Consider the following 18,923-nt stretch of genomic DNA (forward strand, 5'->3'; position numbering starts at 1 on the left):
ATAATCAAGAAGACAATGTTCGTCTTACTATGTTCCCTGTCAGCCATTTTGACAAGCAGGAAAAACAAGAACAACCATATTCGTAATTTCTCTTAAAGTACTCTTTCCGCATAAACCAATTTAGTAGCAGAGATTACACAGATATTGACGTTTATAAATATCATAAAATCTATTTGGGGAAAACTATATTCTGGCCATGGGTGTTGAAGACATCCGAGGCAAGTTGAAAAAATTTGCAAAATTGGAAATGTTGAGGGCTCAAGTATTTGGCTCAAGCAGGCTTTAAATAGACAATATCAGCTTTAGAGGTTTTTTCATTCATCTTATCTGTCATCTACATTTGATTTATTAGGTTTTGGCCAACGAATTTGATGAAATATAAATTGAAACAAAGCCTACCTTGCAACTTTTGAGAATTTCTTCAGGATGCTTTTGTAGTATAGGATGTGTCTCTCCTCAGTTCGCTCGCTCCGCTTTCTTGACAAAATCTTGCACAGACTCTAGCGGAAAGGACATATCTAACTAGGTAGCCTCGCCGAACATCTACTTTTAGACCAAAGATGATGATGCGTTAACTTGAATAAAGAACAGTCGAACAGGTCAAACACAGTCGTGTGTCGAGTATCGAAATAATTCATCAATACAATCCATCCAGGAAGTTAAATAGATGCATCAAGATCACAGCTAAGCAAACGCATTTCTGCAACGATTCGAAATAAAGCCTTTGGCTAAATCGAGCCGTACATTCCGTAGTGCATGGTTGAGAAGCGAAGAAATCGTTGTTTACGAAAAAAAGTACGTAGACCGGAAATGCGAGGAGCAAAACTGCTGACCGGATGTACTTTAAAATGCGACATACGCGCTTTTTGTTTGTTTGTTTGTTTTTGTAGCTTCAGATAAAGGGACATTGTCGCAATGGCATTGTCTTTTCTTTAGATATTTTTTGGTACAATATATCATTGATAGAGGGATAAAAGGACGACTTTTGATCCGCTTTTATGACTGTTTTTTGATGGTGAATAAAGAGCGCTTCACTGATCGTTTTACGCAACCACATAAGCCGCCCATGTTTTCTGGGTTGGTTTGCTTTTTAATTCATTGATTATCGGATGTTAAGGATGGCCTGCACGTAAGATACGTCGCTGATCTGGGGCATTAGCGTACACATTAGAAGTTACGAAGTTGGAATGTTTGACCCACCTCTCCTCCAGAAATAAATAAGTCTTCTCCAGGCCGATAAATTTTCACATTCAGTACCCAATACCTGCCCAAATTTTGGCATTCTTTCTGTTTGTTTATTTATTTGTTTGTTGTTGTTTTTTTTGGTGGGGGGAGGGGTGACCGGAAGTAAATTTGTGCCGTCGACCAAAAACACGTGCGAAGGAAAATATCCTGGTCGGGACAATGGAAAGTTGTTCTTTTTCAAATCCCAAAAGGGACGTTTGTGAGTGTAGTGGAAACAATATAAAACTCAGTGAATGTCAAAGGGATATTTCCAGGCATGTGCAAGCCTACGGACTTGGTATAAACCGTGATGAAATCAGCGACAAAATGGATCTTATTCTTTGCCGTGCAGGTAAATAAATGTAACATTTCACGTGCGAATTTTTCATTCTCTTGTCACGAATATTTGTTTTCATTCGGATCTTCTGTTTTTGTTTTTGTTTTGTTTTAGCTTTCTTCACTTGCCATTGTTAAACAACCCCATTACAAGAGGATATCATTACACTTACATCCGCTGTTACATGCCATTGCATTGTGTTACATCCGGTCAGCAGTCGTGCTTCTCGGACTTCCAGTTTATTCACCGTTCTTGACTTGTCGACTATCGCAATATCTGACTCGATTTTAGCCAAAGACGTTACTTTGGATTGTTGAAAGGCACTCAATTGCTTTGTACATTGATCTCGACACATTAACTTTACTTCATGGTTTGATAATATTGATGAATTTAGGTGCTCGACGGCAGAAATCGCAAGTATTACGACCATGTTTTGGACCTTGTCAACTATTCTTTGTCAAGTGTATGCGGGCTACTTTTGTCATTATCTCTGGTCTGAAACACAGCAAACTGGATATTCGATGGGAGTAACTGTTAGATTAGAGTCTGCGCTAGATTTGGTCCAAAAAACGGAGCGTGCGAAGGAGAGATACTGGAGAGAACCACGCGACGGCATCCTGAAGAAATTCCCAAAACCTTCCAGGTAGGTTTTGTATCAATTTATATTTCATCACATTCGTTGGCCAAAACCTTATTTACTAAGTGTAGGTAGCAGACAAGATGATAAAAGATACTTTTGAAGCTGATTTTCTCTTTCTAAAGCCTGTTTGAGCCAAATACTAGAGCCCTCAAAATTACCAATTTTGCATTTTTTGCAATTTGTCTCAGGTGTCTTCAGCACCCATGGCCAGAATATAGTTTTCCCCAAATAGATTTTATGATCTTTTTAAACGTCAATACCTGTGTAATCTCTGCTACTAATTTGGTTTATGTGGAAAGAGTACTTTCGGAGAAATTACGAATATGGTTGTGCTTGTTTTTCCTGCTTGTCAAAATGTCTGAGAGGGAACATAGTAAGACGAGCATTCTCTTCTTGTTTATAAAACCCTAATTATTTTAACGGCAAATTCTATAAACTGGGAGAGTGGCTCTACCATCTGTATGAATTTCATTTGAATTGGTTCACAGGCACCCGAGAACCAGACTCGTTTCCTTTTACTTTTTGAGAATGGAACTTTTGCTCAAAACATGGTCCTAACGTCATTTAGTGCGGTTACCATGGCAACGATACATCTGCCGATCCAAATATGGTTGTTTTTGTTTATCCCCCAAAGAAAAAAACCTCCACACAAAAATTGAAGGGGGGTTAAAATTTTTCATTTCCAACTTTGCCTCACTTTCCTGGAGAATGGCTCTTAACTCCTAAACTTAACAATTACCCCAAAACGTAAGAAATCTAACCCCAAAACGTAAGATTTACTAACCTCCAAACGTAAAAAAAAACTAACCCACAAACGTAAGAATTACTACCCCCCAAACGCAAGAAATCTAACCCACAAACGTAAGAATTACTAACCCCCAAACATAAGAAATCTAACCACCAATCGTAAAAATTACTAACCCCCAAATGTAAGAAATCTAACACACAAACGTAAAAATTACTAACCCCCAACCGTAAGAAATCTAACCCTTAATTGTTAGAATTACGAGCCACCAAACAAAAGAAATCTAACCCCCAAACGTAAGAATTACTAACCCCCAAACGTAAGTAAAATAACCCCTTAACGTAAGAATTAATAACCCCCAAACGTAAGAAACCTAACCCCCAAACGTAAGAAATCTAACCCCCAAAAGTAAGAATTTAAAACCTCCAAACGTAAGAAAACTAACTCCCAATTTTTAGAACTACTTACCCTAAAACGTATGAAAACCAGCCTTCAAAAGTAAGAGATCAAACTCTAAAACGTAAGAATTACAAACTCCTAAACGTAAGAAATCTAACCCCCAAACGTAAGAATTACTAACCCCAAAACGTGAAAAATCTAGCCGCTAACGTAAGATTTACTAACCTCCAAACGTAAGAAAATTAACCCCAAAACGTAAGAATTAAAAACCCCCAAAGGAAAGAAAAATAACTTCCAAACCTAAGAGATACTAACCCCCAAAAGTAAGAAATCTAACCCTTAAAGGAAAGATAACTAACCCCCAAACGTACAAAGTCTAACCCCCAAACGTAAAAAGTACTAACCACCAAACGTAAGAAATCTAACCCACAAACGTAAGAATTACTAACCCCCACACATAAGGAATCTAACCACCAATCGTAAAAATTACTAGCCCCAAAACGTAAGAAATCTAACCCACAAACGTTAAAACTACTAACCCCCAAACGTAAAAAATTCAACCCCCAAACGTAAGAATTACTAACCCTAAAACGTTAGAAATCTAACCCCCAAACATAAGAATTCCTAACCCCAGAACGTAATAAAACTAACCTCTAAACGTAAGAATTGCTAGCCCCCAGAAGTAAGAAATCTAACCCACAAACGTAAGAATTACTAACCCCGAACATAACAAATCTAACCATCTATCGCAAAAATACTAACCCCCAAATGTAAGAAATCTAACCCACAAACGTAAAAATTACTAACCCCCAAACGTAAGAAATTCAACCCCAAACATAAGAATTACTAACTCCAAAAGGTAAGAAAAGTAACGCCTAAACGTAAGAATTACGAACCCCTAAACGTAACAAAATCTAACCCCAAAACGTAAGAATTACTAACCACTAAACGTAAGACACCTAACCCCCAAACGTAAGAAATCTAACCCCCAAAAGTAAGAATTTAAAACCTCCAAACGTAACTCCCAAATTTAAGAATTACTAACCCCAAAACGTAAGAAATCTAACCCCCAAACGTAAAAATTACTAACCCCCAAACTTAAGAATTACTAACCCCCAAACGTAAAAATTACTAACACATAAACGTAAGAAAACCAGCCTATAAACGTAAGAGATCTAACCCTAAAACGTAAGAATTACAAACCCCTAAACGTAAGAAATCTAACCTCCAAACGTAAGAATTACTAACTCCGAAGCGTGAAAAATCTAACCCCCTAACGTAAGATTTACTAACCTCTAAACGTAAGAAAATTAACCCCCAAACGTGAGAAATCTATCCCCCAAACCTAAGAATTAAAAACCCCCAAAGGTAAGAAAACTAATCCCCAAACCTACGAAATCCAACCCACAAACGTAAGAAGTACTAACCCCCAAACGTCAGAAATCTAACCCACAAACGTAAAAATTACTAACCCCTACACATAGGAAATCTATCCACCAATTTAAAAAATTACTTACCCCCAAACGTAAGAATTCTTACCCACAAACGTTAAAATTACTAACCTCCAAACGTAAGAAAATCAACCCCCACACGTAAGAATTACTAACCCTAAAACGTAAGAAAAAAAACGCCTAAACGTAAGAATTACCAACCCCTAAACGTAACAAAATCTAACCCCGAAACGTAAGAATTATTAACCCCTAAACGTAAGAAATCTAACCCCCAAACATAAAAATTCCTTACCTCCAAACGTAAGAAATTTAACCACCAAACGTAAGAAAACTATCTTCTAAACGTAAGTATTACTAACCCTCAAACGTAAGATAACTAACCATCAAAAGTAAGAATTACTAACATTCAAACGTAAGAAAACTAACCCCCAAACGTAAGAATTACTAACCCATAAAGGTAAGAAATCTAACCCCCAAAACGTAAGAATTACTAACCCCCAAATATAAGAAATCTTACCTCCAAACGTAAGAATTACTAACCTCCGAACGTAAGAAATCTAACCCCCAAACGTAAGAATTACTAACCCCCAAACGTAGGAAAACTAACCCCAAAACGGAAGAGTTACCGGCCCCCAAACGTAAGAAATCTAACCCCCAAACGCAAGAATTATAAGCCCCCAAACGTTAAAAATATAACCCCCAAACGTTTGAATTACTAGCCCACAAACGTAAGAAAAACCAACCCCCAAACGTAAGAAAACTATCCTCCAAACTTAAGAATTACTAAGCCTCAAACGTAAGAAAACTAACCCATAGACGTAAGAATTGCTAACTCAAACGTAAGCAAACTAATCCCCAAACGTAAGAATTACTAGGCGCCAAAGTTAAGAAATCTAACCCTCAAACGTAAGATTTACTAACCCTCAAACGTAAGAAAAGTTACCCTTAACGTAAGAATTAGAAAAAAAAAAACGAACCGCTAAACCTAAGAATTACTAACAGCCAAACGTAAGAAAACTAACGTTCAAACGTAAAAAAACTAACCCCAAAACGTAAGAATTAGTAACCCCCATACGTAAGAAAACTAACCCCTAAACTTAACAGTTACTAACCATCAAACTCAAGAAAACTATCCCCCAAACGTAAGAATTACTAGCCCCAAAGCTTTAGAAATCTAAACCCGTATACCTACGAATTACTAACCCCCAAACGTGAGAATTACTAACCCACAAACGTAAGAAAACTAACCCCCAAACGTAAGAAAACTAACCCTCAAACGTAAGAATTACTAACCCCCAAACGTAATAAAATTCTAAGCATTGAACGTAAGAATTACTAACCCCCAAAAGTAAGGAAACTAACCCCCAAACAAAAGAATTACTAACCTCCAAACGAAAGAATTACTAGCCCCTAAACCTAAGAATTACTAATCCCCAAACGTAAGAAAACTAACGTTCAAACGTAAGAATTAATAACCCCTAAACGTACGAAAACTAACCCCCAAACGTAAGAATTACTAACCCCCAAACGTAAGAAATGTAACCCTTAAAGGTAAAAATTACTAAACCCTAAACGTAAGAAATCTAACGCCTAAACGTAATAATTACTAACCCCCAAACGTAAGAATTAGTAACCCCCAAAACGTAAGAAATCTTACTCCTTAGCGTAAGAATTACTAACCTCCAAAGGTAAAAAAACTAACCCCCAAACGTAAGAATTACTAACCCCCAAACATAACAAATCTAACCCCCAAACGTAAGAATTACTAAGCTCCAAACGTAAGAAATCTAACCAACAAACAAGAGCCGAGAATTACTAGTCCCCAAAGGTAATTACTAACCCCCAAACGTAAGAATAACTAACCCCCAAGCGTAAGAATTACTAACCTCCAAACTTAAGAATTACTAACCCCCAAACGTAAGAGTTACTAACCCCCAAACGTAAGAAATCTAACCCCCAAACGTAAGAGTAACTAGCCCCGAAACGTAAGAATTAGTAATTATAGTATCCAAACTTTAGAAATCTAACTCCTAAACGTAATGATTACTAACACCCAAAGGTAAGAAAACTAACCCCCAAACGTAAGATAACTAACCCCCAAACGTAAGAATTACTAACCCTTTAAACGTAAGAAAACTAACCCCCAAACGTAAGAATTACTAACCTCCAAATGTAAGAAAACTAACCACCAAACGTAAGAATTACTAGCCCCGATACGTAAGAAATCTAATCAAAAAACTTAACAATAGGCCATTTTTGAGTTGCTGTGAACCTCACTATGAAAGCGAGGCTAAGTGCAAAACTTTTCATATGAAAATTCGTCTTGTTTGCAAATGAATGAAAACTAATTTTTATAACAAAAACTTTGCACTTAGCTTTGCTTTCATAATGAAGTTCAAAGTAACTTTGAAATGGTCTATTAGTAACCCTCAAACGTAGGAAATGTAACCCCCAAACGTAAGAAAACGAACCCCAAAACGTAAGCATTAGTAACCCCCAAACGTATGAAATGTAACCCTCAAACGTAAGAATTACCAACCCCCAAACGTAAGAAATCTAATCCGCAAACGTAAGAATTACTAACCCCCAAACGTAAGAAATCTAACCCCTTAACCTAAGAATTGCTAACCCCCAAACGTCAGAAATGTAACCCCAAACGTAAGAATTACTAATTCCTAAATGTAAGAAAACTAACCCCCAAACGTAAGAGTTACTAACCCCCAAACGTAAGAAATCTAACTCCCAAACGTAAGAATTGCTAACACCCAAACTTAAGAAATCTAAGCTCTTAACGTAAGAATTACTGACCCAAGAAGGTAAAAAATCTAACCCCCAAACGTAAGAATTACTAACCCCAAACGTAAGAATTACTAACCTCCAAACGGAAGAAATCTAACCCACAAACAAAAGAATTACTAGCCCACAAACGTAAGAATTACTAATCCCTAAACGTAAGAAAACCAACCCCCAAACGTAAGAAGTCTAACCGTCAAAGCTAAGAATTACTAGCTCCCAAACGTAAGAAATCTAACGCCCAAACGTAATAATTACTAAGCCCGAAACGTAAGAAATTTTACTCCCAAAAGTAAGAATTACTAACCCCCAAACGTAAGAAATCTAACCCCTTAACGTAAGAACTACTAACCCGGCCCCAAACGTAAGAAAACTAACCCCCAAACGTAAGAATTACTAACACTCAAACGTAAGAAATTTAACCCCAAACGTCAGAATTACTAACCCCCAAACGTAAGAAATCTAGCCCCCAAACATAAGAATTACTAATCTCCAAACGTAAGAAATCTAACCCACAAACAAACGAATTACTAACCCCCAAACGTAAGAATAACTAACCTTCAAACGTAAGAAATCTAGCCCCCAAACGTAAGAATTACTAACCTCCAAACTTAAGAATTACTAACCCCCAAACGTAAGAAATCTAACTCCCAAACAAAAGAATTACTAACCCCTTAAACGTAAGAAATCTAACCCCCAAACGTAAGAGTAACTAGCCCCGAAACGTAAGAATTACTAAAAATAGTATTCAAACTTTAGAAATTTAACTCCCAAACGTAATGATTACTAACCCCCAAACGTAAAAATTACTAACCCCTCAACCGTAAGAAATCTAACCCCGAAACATAAGAATTACTAACCCCCAAACGTAAGAAAACTAACCCCAAACGTAAGAATTACTAACCCCCAAACGTAAGAATTACTAACCCCCAAACTTAAGAATTACTAACCCCAAAACGTAAGAAAACTAACCCCCAAACGTAAGATTTACTAACCCCCAAACGTATGAAATCTAACCTCTTAACGTAAGAATTACTGATCCCCTGAGGTAAAAAATCTAACCCACAAACGTAAGAATTACTAACCCCAAACGTAAGAAATTTAACCACCAAACATAAGAATTACTAACCTTCCAAACGTAAGAAATCTAACCCACAACCAAAAGAATTACTAGCCCCCAAACGTAAGAATTACTAATCCCTAAACGTAAGAAAATTAACCCCCAAACGCAAGAAGTCTAACCGTCAAAGGTAAGAATTACTAGCCCCCAAACGTAAGAAATCTAACTCCCAAACGTAAGAATTACTAACCCCCAAACGTAAGAAATCTAGCCCCTTAACGTAAGAATTACTAACCCCCAAACGTAAGAAATCTAACTCCCAAACGTAAGAATTGCTAAGCCCTAAACGTAAGAAATCTAACCTTCAAACGTAAGAGTAACTAGCCTTGAAACGTAAGAATTACTAATTATAGTATCCAAACTTTAGAAATCTAACTCCCAAACGTAATGATTACTAACCCCCAAACGTAAAAATTACTAACCCCCAAACGTAAGAAAACTAACCCCAAACGTAAGAATTACTAACCCCCAAACGTAAGAATTACTAACCCCCAAACATAAGATTTACTAACCCCCAAACGTAAGAAAACTAACCCCCAAACGTAAGATTTACTAACCCCCAAACGTAAGAATTACTAACCCCCAAGCGTAAGATTTACTAACCCTTAAACGTAAGAAAATTAACCCCCAAACGTAAGAATTACTAACCCCCAAACGTAAGAATTGCTAAAAAGTTTTTTAAATGAACTTTAATTTTTGGATGTGATATTTGAAAAGAGTTCATCAAACGGTATTATTCTGGCTTTAATTGATAGTTTTATCTAAAGAAGATTGGCAATTTGCATAAGTGAAATAAAATTTGATATACCATGCGGTGAGTAGAAAGGTTAATTTTCAGTTCTTGTCAAAATTTACTTTATGCCGAAATCGCAGTTAAAGAATTTTTAGGAGCCTAAGTGGGTTCTGCGACACTTAGACGAGATCTACATTAACTGGAGAGGCAGTTAAGCAAATATTTGCTTGTGTAAATCAAATATTTCCGGAGGAAGTACTTTAATTTAAAAGCGTTTTTGACAGCTGGACAGGAACACGAAGAGGAAAACGTGAATGGGATCCATTTCCTCTTCTTGTGTTTAATATTTCCTGTCGTTGGAAGCTCCACAAGTCAGCAGCGAATCGTCTCGAGGCTGTTCCTTAGCACTCACAAGACTTCAAAAGGAACATCAGAACATGAATGAAATCTATGTTGCTCTCGCTTGTTCCCTCCTTCTGTATCAATCCATACAAGGCAGAAGCGAGAAGTGTCGAGGAGAAAGATCACAACAAGGATTCGCTCTCTTTTACAAAAACTACAGCTCCAACATCACAAACAACTATTCCGACTGCCTCGATTTGTGCCTTGATGACCCAAGTTGTATGAGTTTGAATTTCTGGCTGAACATGAATCAGTGTGATTTGAACTCTCACTCGAGAGAAACCTGTCCGGCCTGTTTCATGGAAGCCCCTGCCCGCTATATGGGGATGGCCCGATATCCAGGTAACAGTATTGGAGGTATATATTTTAAAAAGATTTTACTGATTTGAATCACGGGAACAGTCACAATCTCATTTTCACTGTTGAAGAATCAGGCAATGAGGAGTTCTCGCCCAAATTTTTAGAAAACACTGAGTTTGACGAGCTCTTTTAATTTATGGAGACCATTTATTTTCAGCTGGCTTTGTTAAAGTTGTTTGTCCTAAAGTGTGCTAATGAGGCTAAACACAATTAAATATAAATTTACAGAAACATGTTGGCGTCCTTATACGTCAATATTTATCTCCCTCTAGTCATAAAATACATAAAATGATACACCATATGTGTGTTATCAAACCGTGAATTGGAAGATGGTTGTCACTAACTACAAATTAGCAAAAAAAAAAAAAACATCATCATCATCAACAACAACAACAACAAATCAACATTATTGTCAATAACAGAGGAAGGAAATGCACGCTTTCCCAAGTTTGTAATTTATAGTGTTGTGTGCCACTTACAGTGTGCTTGAAACACTTTTTAAATTGCTTTTTCGCGCTTTATGATAATTCTACTATTCTAATTTCATACGTATACAGACTGAAATAATTGAAATTTGGCCTCAAAAATTCGTCCAAATCGTCCCTAGAATTCTTGTTAACTGGTTGTAAATCCGTGATATCATTTTCTTGAAAACTTCTTACCGATCAAACTAGAAGCCACCGATCCTGTTTCTTTTATGTTAGTAGTTACATCTGCGATATTAAGAGCTTTCCTCTGGATAAAAAAGAGGAAACGTAAAATGTAATTTTTTTTATCTACGGAGCCCTAAAGAGTTCTTTCCGGGCCGAATGGGAATTTGGAAGTGTTGGTTTTTGTGATAGAGCGGTTTTCAATTGAGTGTCGAAAGTAATTTCGCGTTTGCTTTGGTTTTGCTTTACTAGACTCTATTGGTTGGCAAAGTTCGAGCCATTTTAAGTCTCAACCAATGGGAAGCCAAACCAAAACCAATCGTGCTTTTTCCCGTGCTTGACGCAGGTAATATGTATTTGCTACGAGTTCTGATTGGCTGATTGTGCTGTTTACATTTGTTGTGATTGGCAAGAGAAATAATTTTGGTTTTGATTTTGAAACACTCAGTTGTAAACCACTTTAAGAAAGAAGATGGAGAAGCAATCACTTTTCAAGAAACAACAAATTGCACGTTTAGTACAATATATAAAGACTTCCAGAGTTCATTATGGTTTCAATTTAGCTGACAACTGTCATCCCTATGCCATAGCCAGGACTAAAAGCGGCATAAATTTTATAAATCTAGTTTTGAAGAAGTAGTCTGGGTCGGGCGCTGAGAATGTTGTAAAAAAGGCCAGACGTTTTAGGACTATTTCACTGAAGCACTTATCAAAGAAACAGTAGTAGACAGGTTCAGCCAAACTTTTCTCTACCTTATAACGATTATATACGTTTTTATAAACTGATCGGTAATAAATTCTACAATAGTCTTCATTTGTAGGTACGAGTGATCCCAAATGGTAAAAAGCAGCTTTTCCATCCCTTGCACATCCACTTACTTTACTAGTACAAAAATGATGCACGCTTCATTTGATAATTTTTCTTTCCGCGGCATTTTCAACTCCCTCCTTTCAGCTATTTTTACGGACATTCAACAGTTTGAGTGAACGTGCTGAAGAAAACAAGCAGAAATTATTTTCGTCGACTTCCAAATATTTTTATAGAGGAAAAAAGATACAAGACAGTCACTTTTAACTATTATAATAGAAAAACTGCTTTCCGTAGACGTGAAAAAGATCCTTGGAAATATTTTATTTATTATCTGATTGGTCATGTATTGAATAAATAAATAAGCTCTCTTCTTCAGCATAACGGAAGAAAGGCCGTGACTTTCGAAATATTGAAATCAATGTATTTCCCTAACTGTAAAGTCCTCCTTACTCATGTAATACCGTTCGTTCTACAATTTGCTGCTGATAAGCTTCTTTAATACTACGGGACCCGGTGCGTTTATTTTGTCGCGTTGCTCCTTACAGACATAGTAGGGACCTTAAGCAGCGACGACGACGACGTCAACGAGAACGTCAGAAAACAATAGTTTCAATTAGCAAAACACTGGCTCTGCACGTGCGTTATACACTTTGGTACATTTCTTTGTCGTCCTCTACAAAACAACAATGTGAAATGAACAAATTTAAGGTTTTATGGAGAACGTGAACGCATGATGATTAATTTTCCTTTCCGGCTCTTTCTGAACTTTAAAGGCGCCCCTACGACGTTAGCTCCTCGATAGTTCGGCTACATTGCACAAACTGAGAGACTATAAATCATCGCGAATTTATTCGGAAGACGCGAAGGTAATTTTTTAAGTTTCGTCTTCGTCTTCGTCGTCGTCGTAGTCGTCGTCGTCGTCGTCGTCTCTGCTTAAGGTCCCTAGTTACGACTAGTACTACTGGTTATTCATTAGTATGATTAATTCATTCCTTCTTTAATTGCTTGCTTGATTGATTAATTGATTGACTGACTGACTGACTGACTGACTGACTGATTGATTGATTGATAGGAGATCAGCCAACTTTAATTTAACTTTGCAGAAATAACACAGGAAGCTTACGGTCTAATCCGCGGTTGACAGGTTTTCGCTTTGCTTGTCAGTTAATCTTAAAAATAAAGAAAAACGTTTTCAAAATGAACAAATACGCCAATCTACAAAATTCGTATCAAATGGTTGCTCAGTTTAAAAAGTCAATACTGAGGGCTGCTTTATTTCCTCTTGGTTTCTAAAAATTTCACGAAAAGTAAAGTGAATACATATGCCAAAATAAATAAGTAAACCAAGGAGAAATTGAAATGCGTAGGGTTATGTAAGGATGAGAAGGAAAATAACACCGCGATAAATTAATTTCCTTTTTCGTAATGATACTGGGTCAGACGTCAAATCCAACCATAAACCCAATAGGTGAATACAATGCACTTATTATCTGACTACCAAGGGACCTCTGTCGATTAATAGACATTTTTAATTTCGCGAGACCTCCCACTCTGTATTTTGTAAACTTTTTGTAACTGATGAAGATGTGTCAGTCACACGGAAACATGTTGATAGATTAAAAAGCATCGTGATCTTTATAAAAAATCGCGATCCATTTGCTGCTTTCTCGACCATTTAAACTTGAAAATAATTCCAAATAGTCAGAAGACTGCCCATCAACTCACTGGTTCTTTTTGAAGACGGAAACGTCATATGTTTCCTTCGTCCGACACAGGAAGTAAACAAATTTGACTTTTGCTAAAAGTCACCCGCAACTGACCAAACTTCATAATGAGCATTAAGGTTAATTTTCATTTCTTGGCAAAATTTAATTTCTGCCAAAAAATATAAAAAAAATTCTCAGGATCCAAAGAGTACCGCATGGGATTGTGGAAATGTAGTTAAAGGAGCCCCGCGCGCCGATCAGTCATAAATTTTTTAGACATAGTTTCGCCTCTTATCAATTTCAGTGAAAAATAAGTGGCTAATTTCACATGTCACCAACAAGCCAAGATGTAGAAGTAGTGAGAAGCCGCTTGCAAAATACCACCCCTCCCCCTCTCTTCCGAGACACTTGGATGAGATCTGCCTAAATGACGAAAGGGGACTAAGTTAATATTTACTTAAATAAAGCAAATATTCCCGGTGACAGTGCTTCAATTGAAAAACGTGTTTGAACAGCTGAAAAGGAACACGAAGATGAAAATTATTTCCGGCGTTACATGTAAGATCTAAAAGCAAGCACCAAATTGTGTCAAGGCAAGAGAAAACAATTTGGCAATTATTTCGCACTCTTAAACAAAACGCTGTTCTTTAATAGCGTTCACTAGACTTTAACAGGAATTCCGAAGAAGAAAAAATGAATCAAATCTATTTTGTCCTCGTATATTGCCTGTCTCCGTTTCAAGCCATGCAAGCCAGAAGCGAGAAGTGTCGTGGAGAAAGATCTCAGCAAGGATTCGCTCTCTTTTACAAAAACTACAGCTCCAGCGTCACAAACAACTATTCCGACTGCCTTGATTTGTGCATCGATGACCCAAGTTGCCTGAGCTTGAATTTTTGGCAGGACACGAATCAGTGTGATTTGAACTCGCACTCGAGAGAAACCTGTCCGGCCTGTTACATGGAAGCCCCTGCTCGCTATATGGGAATGGCCCGATATCCAGGTAACAGTTGTTTTGGAGGTATAAATTTTAAAAAGATTTTACTGCTTTGAATCAAGGGAACAATCACAATTTCTATTTCACTATTGAAGAATCAGGCAATGAGGAGTTCTCGCCCAAATTTTTAGAAAATACTCAGTTTGACGAGCTCTTTTAATTTATGGAGACCTTTTATTTCTAACTGGTTTTGTCATTTATCCTAATGTGTGCTAATTAGGCTGAACACAATTAAATGTAAACTTACAGACACAAGTTGGCATCCTAATACGTCAATATATCTGTTCCTACATAGAATACATAAAAAAATTATACCAGTGTCATTTCAAGTTCAATCTATCAATTTGGAGAGAAATGTCACTTGCTATATTTTCAGAAAAAGAAACTAAAAAAAATCAAAATATTTTGGACAAAAAAAGAAGGAAATGCGTGGTTTTGCAAGTTTGTAGTAATTAATCATTTCCATTAATCCTGGAAACAATTAAATGAGGCTATATGTGCAATAAGATCAGAAGGTTAATTTCTAAAAAAAAAACTGTGAAACTGCTCGGTGGGAGAGTAGAAACAAATGTGTGGTTTTCTCAATAGAGTTGATTAGGTAATTTCACCACCGTAAAGATATTCGAGTGCTAACGTTTCGAGCGTTATTCCTTCGTCAGAGGAAATTTATGCAACTGTTGGTTACGCGATGTATTACGGTAAAATGCAAAACAAAGCTGGTTAATCTCAGCTCTATCTTACAAATCCTGATTATTTTGTTGCCGCTCGATCGCTGCACGTACTGTGGGTCACAGGAATTATTCTAGAGAAGAGCTGCACTACTCATCGTCAAAAAATATTACCAAAACTGAGTTCGGCTACCTTGACCACACAGGTGACGCGAATTTTTACTCAGCGTGGTTTGTTGGGAACACGAACGCAGTTAACTTTAACTTTAGATGTAGTTAGACGAGTTACATACATACATTTTTCGTCAATTACCGGGCACGTTTGAACAGGTCCTTCAATTAACATTGTTGAAAGTGAAAAAAAAAGTTGAAAGCGTGTTGAATCAAATTTAAATTGGTAGAAACTTTCATTCAACATCAGTTCAACATTTTCTCTGTTCTTGAAAATGTTGAATGGCATTGAAACCGTTTCAACACTCCGTTGATCCAATATTTACCCAAAATCGGTTCAACTTTTGTTGAATGAATGTTGGTCAAATGTTGAAACCGTTTAAACCCGATTTAATACTTCCACAGAAAACAACAAGATTTCTCTGCCAATTTCCTGCAGCGACCTGAAGAGACTCGATCCTACAGCACAACAAGGCAATTATGTCATAGATCCGGATAGCGAGGGAGGTCTGGAGCCATTCATAGCTTACTGCTATATGACTGATAAGAATGGAGTTGGCGTGACAGTCGTCAGTCACGATAGTGAAAACAGAACATGGGTAAAAGGCTATGAAGGCAGGGGGAGTTATTTACTTGATATTCACTACACGGCAGCGAGTCTGTCTCAGCTGGCGAGTCTCACCAGCCGCTCTTCACACTGTGAACAGTTTATCAAATATGAGTGTTATAATTCCAGCTTGCTAAACGGTATGCACGGGTAGTGGGTGTCACGTGATTCTACTCAAATGAACTACTGGGGCGGAGCATCTGAATGTGGCAGGTGCGCATGCGGGATGACCAAATCATGTGCAGACCCCAGATATGAATGCAACTGTGATGCGAAGGATGACGTGTGGCGTGCAGACAGCGGTCTCCTCACTGACAAGTCACATCTTCCTGTCAGACAGCTCAGGTTTGGCGATACTGGCGGTAGCGGCGAGCAAGGTTACCATACATTGGGGAAACTGAAGTGCTATGGTAGCGTATAAACACTTATATCTTATGTTTCTGCTTCTTTACATTAGTGTACCTTGATAACATTCCCTCCGTCTGTTAACAACGGGTAATCTTAAACTTGAAAAATTGGCTTGCAATGCATTCGAGTCACGTTTTTTGGCTAATTTTCCGTCAATTCCAATGTTACGCGGCTTTCGAAATCGGAACCCATATCACCAAGGTCTTGCGTCTATCGAATTTGTTTATCTCAGGGGAGGAAGTAAATCGAGGCGAAGTTTTTGAACGAGCGCGTGAAGGAGTATAGTCAGCTGAATGATAAACTCCAAGAAAAATTAATTGTAGAACTTGAGAAACTCGAAATTCTTACGAAGCCGCAATTTGCTGGAACCAAACAGAATATCAGAATATCAAAGCAACTACTCGGTATTACCGCTCAGCTATATTGTAGCCACCTGATATAACACCTCAAGCTAAGAAGAGCTCCCTGCGGGGATGAAAACATTGACTATCAAGAGTAAATGTCAGTAACAATCAAAGAAATCGTGGCCACGGTCAAAAAATCGATTTCGCTCATACTTTGTCAGTTTGAAGGCTTAGGTAAGTAAGTGAAGAATATACAGTTAAATTTTTGAAATATTCCATAGAACAGCTGAAAACCGTAACAAAACGGTTACCCTACCGAAAGCTCGGATTTCACCACGAGAGAACTCGAAATTTTACACTTTTCAACTTCTCGCTGCACAGACATTTACATAGCGGCTATGAATATTTCTTTCTTTAGTATAATTTAATACATTGATTCTTCCTGAGTCAAAACATAGTAATTATTTTTATATCTGCTCGTTTGTGAGCGAGCTGAGCTCGGATGAAGAAGACACTTTTCTCTATCACGCAAAAGTAAAAAATAATCCAAATTCAGCGAGAAAAAAAGCTGACCGGTATTTTCTCAAATCTTCTGATACTTTGACAAAAGACAGTTCAGTCATTGATTTTTAGGTGTACGGTTTTTAAATCTTTAGGATCTAGCAGAACTTTTGCACGAACGCCGATCAAAGTTTGACAAAATTACAATTGAGCGCCATTGAAATCTACAACTCCATAACAAGGCATAATAGAATACATTAACTCCTCGGCCAAAGTTTGTAAAAAAGGCTTTTACTATTTTCAACACTTAAAACGTTTTAAAAACGATATATTGATGTTAAATATTGTCTACATGGGTACCACAAACCAACAAAAAAACCAAAATAACCACAAGACAAAATTAAATCTCACTCGCTCCCTAATCTGTGTCACGCACCGGAGCCGAATGGCTAAAATAACAAACAGATACTTACATCCCTTGATTTAAAATAAGTCATATTTAAAAATATCTTACTTAACGATGTGCCAGAATTTTAACTTGGTGAAGAAATAGAAAATAACTTGATAGCAATACAACCTGGAACAATTAAAACTAGTAGTAATCAACGATTATAGAGTGCGTTCGGCAGCCTTAAGTTGTCCGATTGTACGGCCTGCTGCGTGACTTTTTTTTAGGTAGCCCTTTCGTCCTTTTATATCTGTACGTATTGTGTAACTATCAAGGTGAAATATTTGCAATAAACGAAGCTGAATTTTAAATTTCAGCGGCTACGTTGTTGAACTTAAAAATAATAGAAAGTATTTTCGGTCCGTCTGTTGCGTGACACCGCCGGTCGAACTTTAAAATAATGCACATCATTTTCGGTAAGACGCTTTCAATCTTTGAGAAAAACGAAACTTACAGGCCAGCGTACTATTTTGGTCTTCTACTCAAAAGGTATTTTACCAAAATGCCGCGAAACTTACGCGACTATAAAGCCGTAAAAATGTCAAACTGAAGCGAGCTAATTTGCATAAAGTTTTGAAAGACATCTCAGGGCCAAGGTTATCCAGAGAGCGGATAACTCTATCCAGTGGATAAAATGTTCTCCGCTGGATAGCGAATTATCTGCTGGTGAAAAGTCCGTCTTTACTCGTATTGTAAAAGGTTTCTGAACATAGCAACGATTTTGATGACCATAGTCTTTTCGCCCGGGTCTTTTCGTAGTTCCACAGGCTAGTTTGCGGTTGAAATCTATTTCTGGCACGACGAAATGTACAACGGGCGTGCAGCGTTGTCCGATGCGCTGTTCGATGAATTTATTTCCCACGGAAAATTATTTTACCGCGGCCACAAAACGTGTTAGTTCTTCAATGCAATCTTTCACAAAAAAGATTTCTGGAAGAAAGGGAAAAGATTCTGCAGAGATATTTCCATCCAGTCACGTCCAGTGAATATTGATGAACATTGCAGTTGAAACGAAGGAACTGAACATCGATAAGCTTTCGCAATAATTTCGCAAGATTGCAAATGCCAGTAACTCTAACTTCAAGCGTAAACAACACAACTTATCTGATAACACTCCACACAACAAGGAAGCACAATCCAGAATTCGACAAGCAAGCACACCAAACGCCAAGTCCCAAGCAAGCACACCAACAAGCACGCAAAACGTGAAACTCGACCCGCTAGCAACATTAAAAGATGGCTCTAGCGCGAAAACGAGGTCAGAGTCGTCATAAGCTCGCACCAGTTTCCCGGCCGACACATGCCCCTGCAAAACTCAAGCGGGGGGGCTATTTGGGTGTCCTTACAGCAATCTCGAAAAGTTCTGCATAGCCGTACACAGGCACACCAACTCAAAAGACACAGGGCGCAA

The 18,923-nt window shown here is 37.6% G+C and overlaps 2 protein-coding genes and 1 pseudogene across 2 annotated transcripts in view; all 3 read left to right on the forward strand.

Moving 5' to 3' along the window:
- LOC146473492 (contactin-associated protein-like 2) overlaps positions 1-18,923 on the forward strand; it is a 129,443-nt gene that overhangs the window by 92,608 nt on the left and 17,912 nt on the right. The window lies entirely within an intron of this gene.
- Positions 1-18,923, forward strand: part of LOC146473494 (contactin-associated protein 1-like) — a 131,524-nt gene that overhangs the window by 79,432 nt on the left and 33,169 nt on the right. The gene's annotated exons all lie outside the window — the stretch shown is intronic.
- On the forward strand, positions 9,655-16,232 carry LOC146473499 (contactin-associated protein 1-like; annotated as a pseudogene).

Source organism: Pavona decussata, unplaced genomic scaffold, assembly GCF_977016875.1.
Source record: "Pavona decussata unplaced genomic scaffold, jaPavDecu1.1 SCAFFOLD_93, whole genome shotgun sequence".
Lineage (NCBI taxonomy): Eukaryota > Metazoa > Cnidaria > Anthozoa > Scleractinia > Agariciidae > Pavona > Pavona decussata.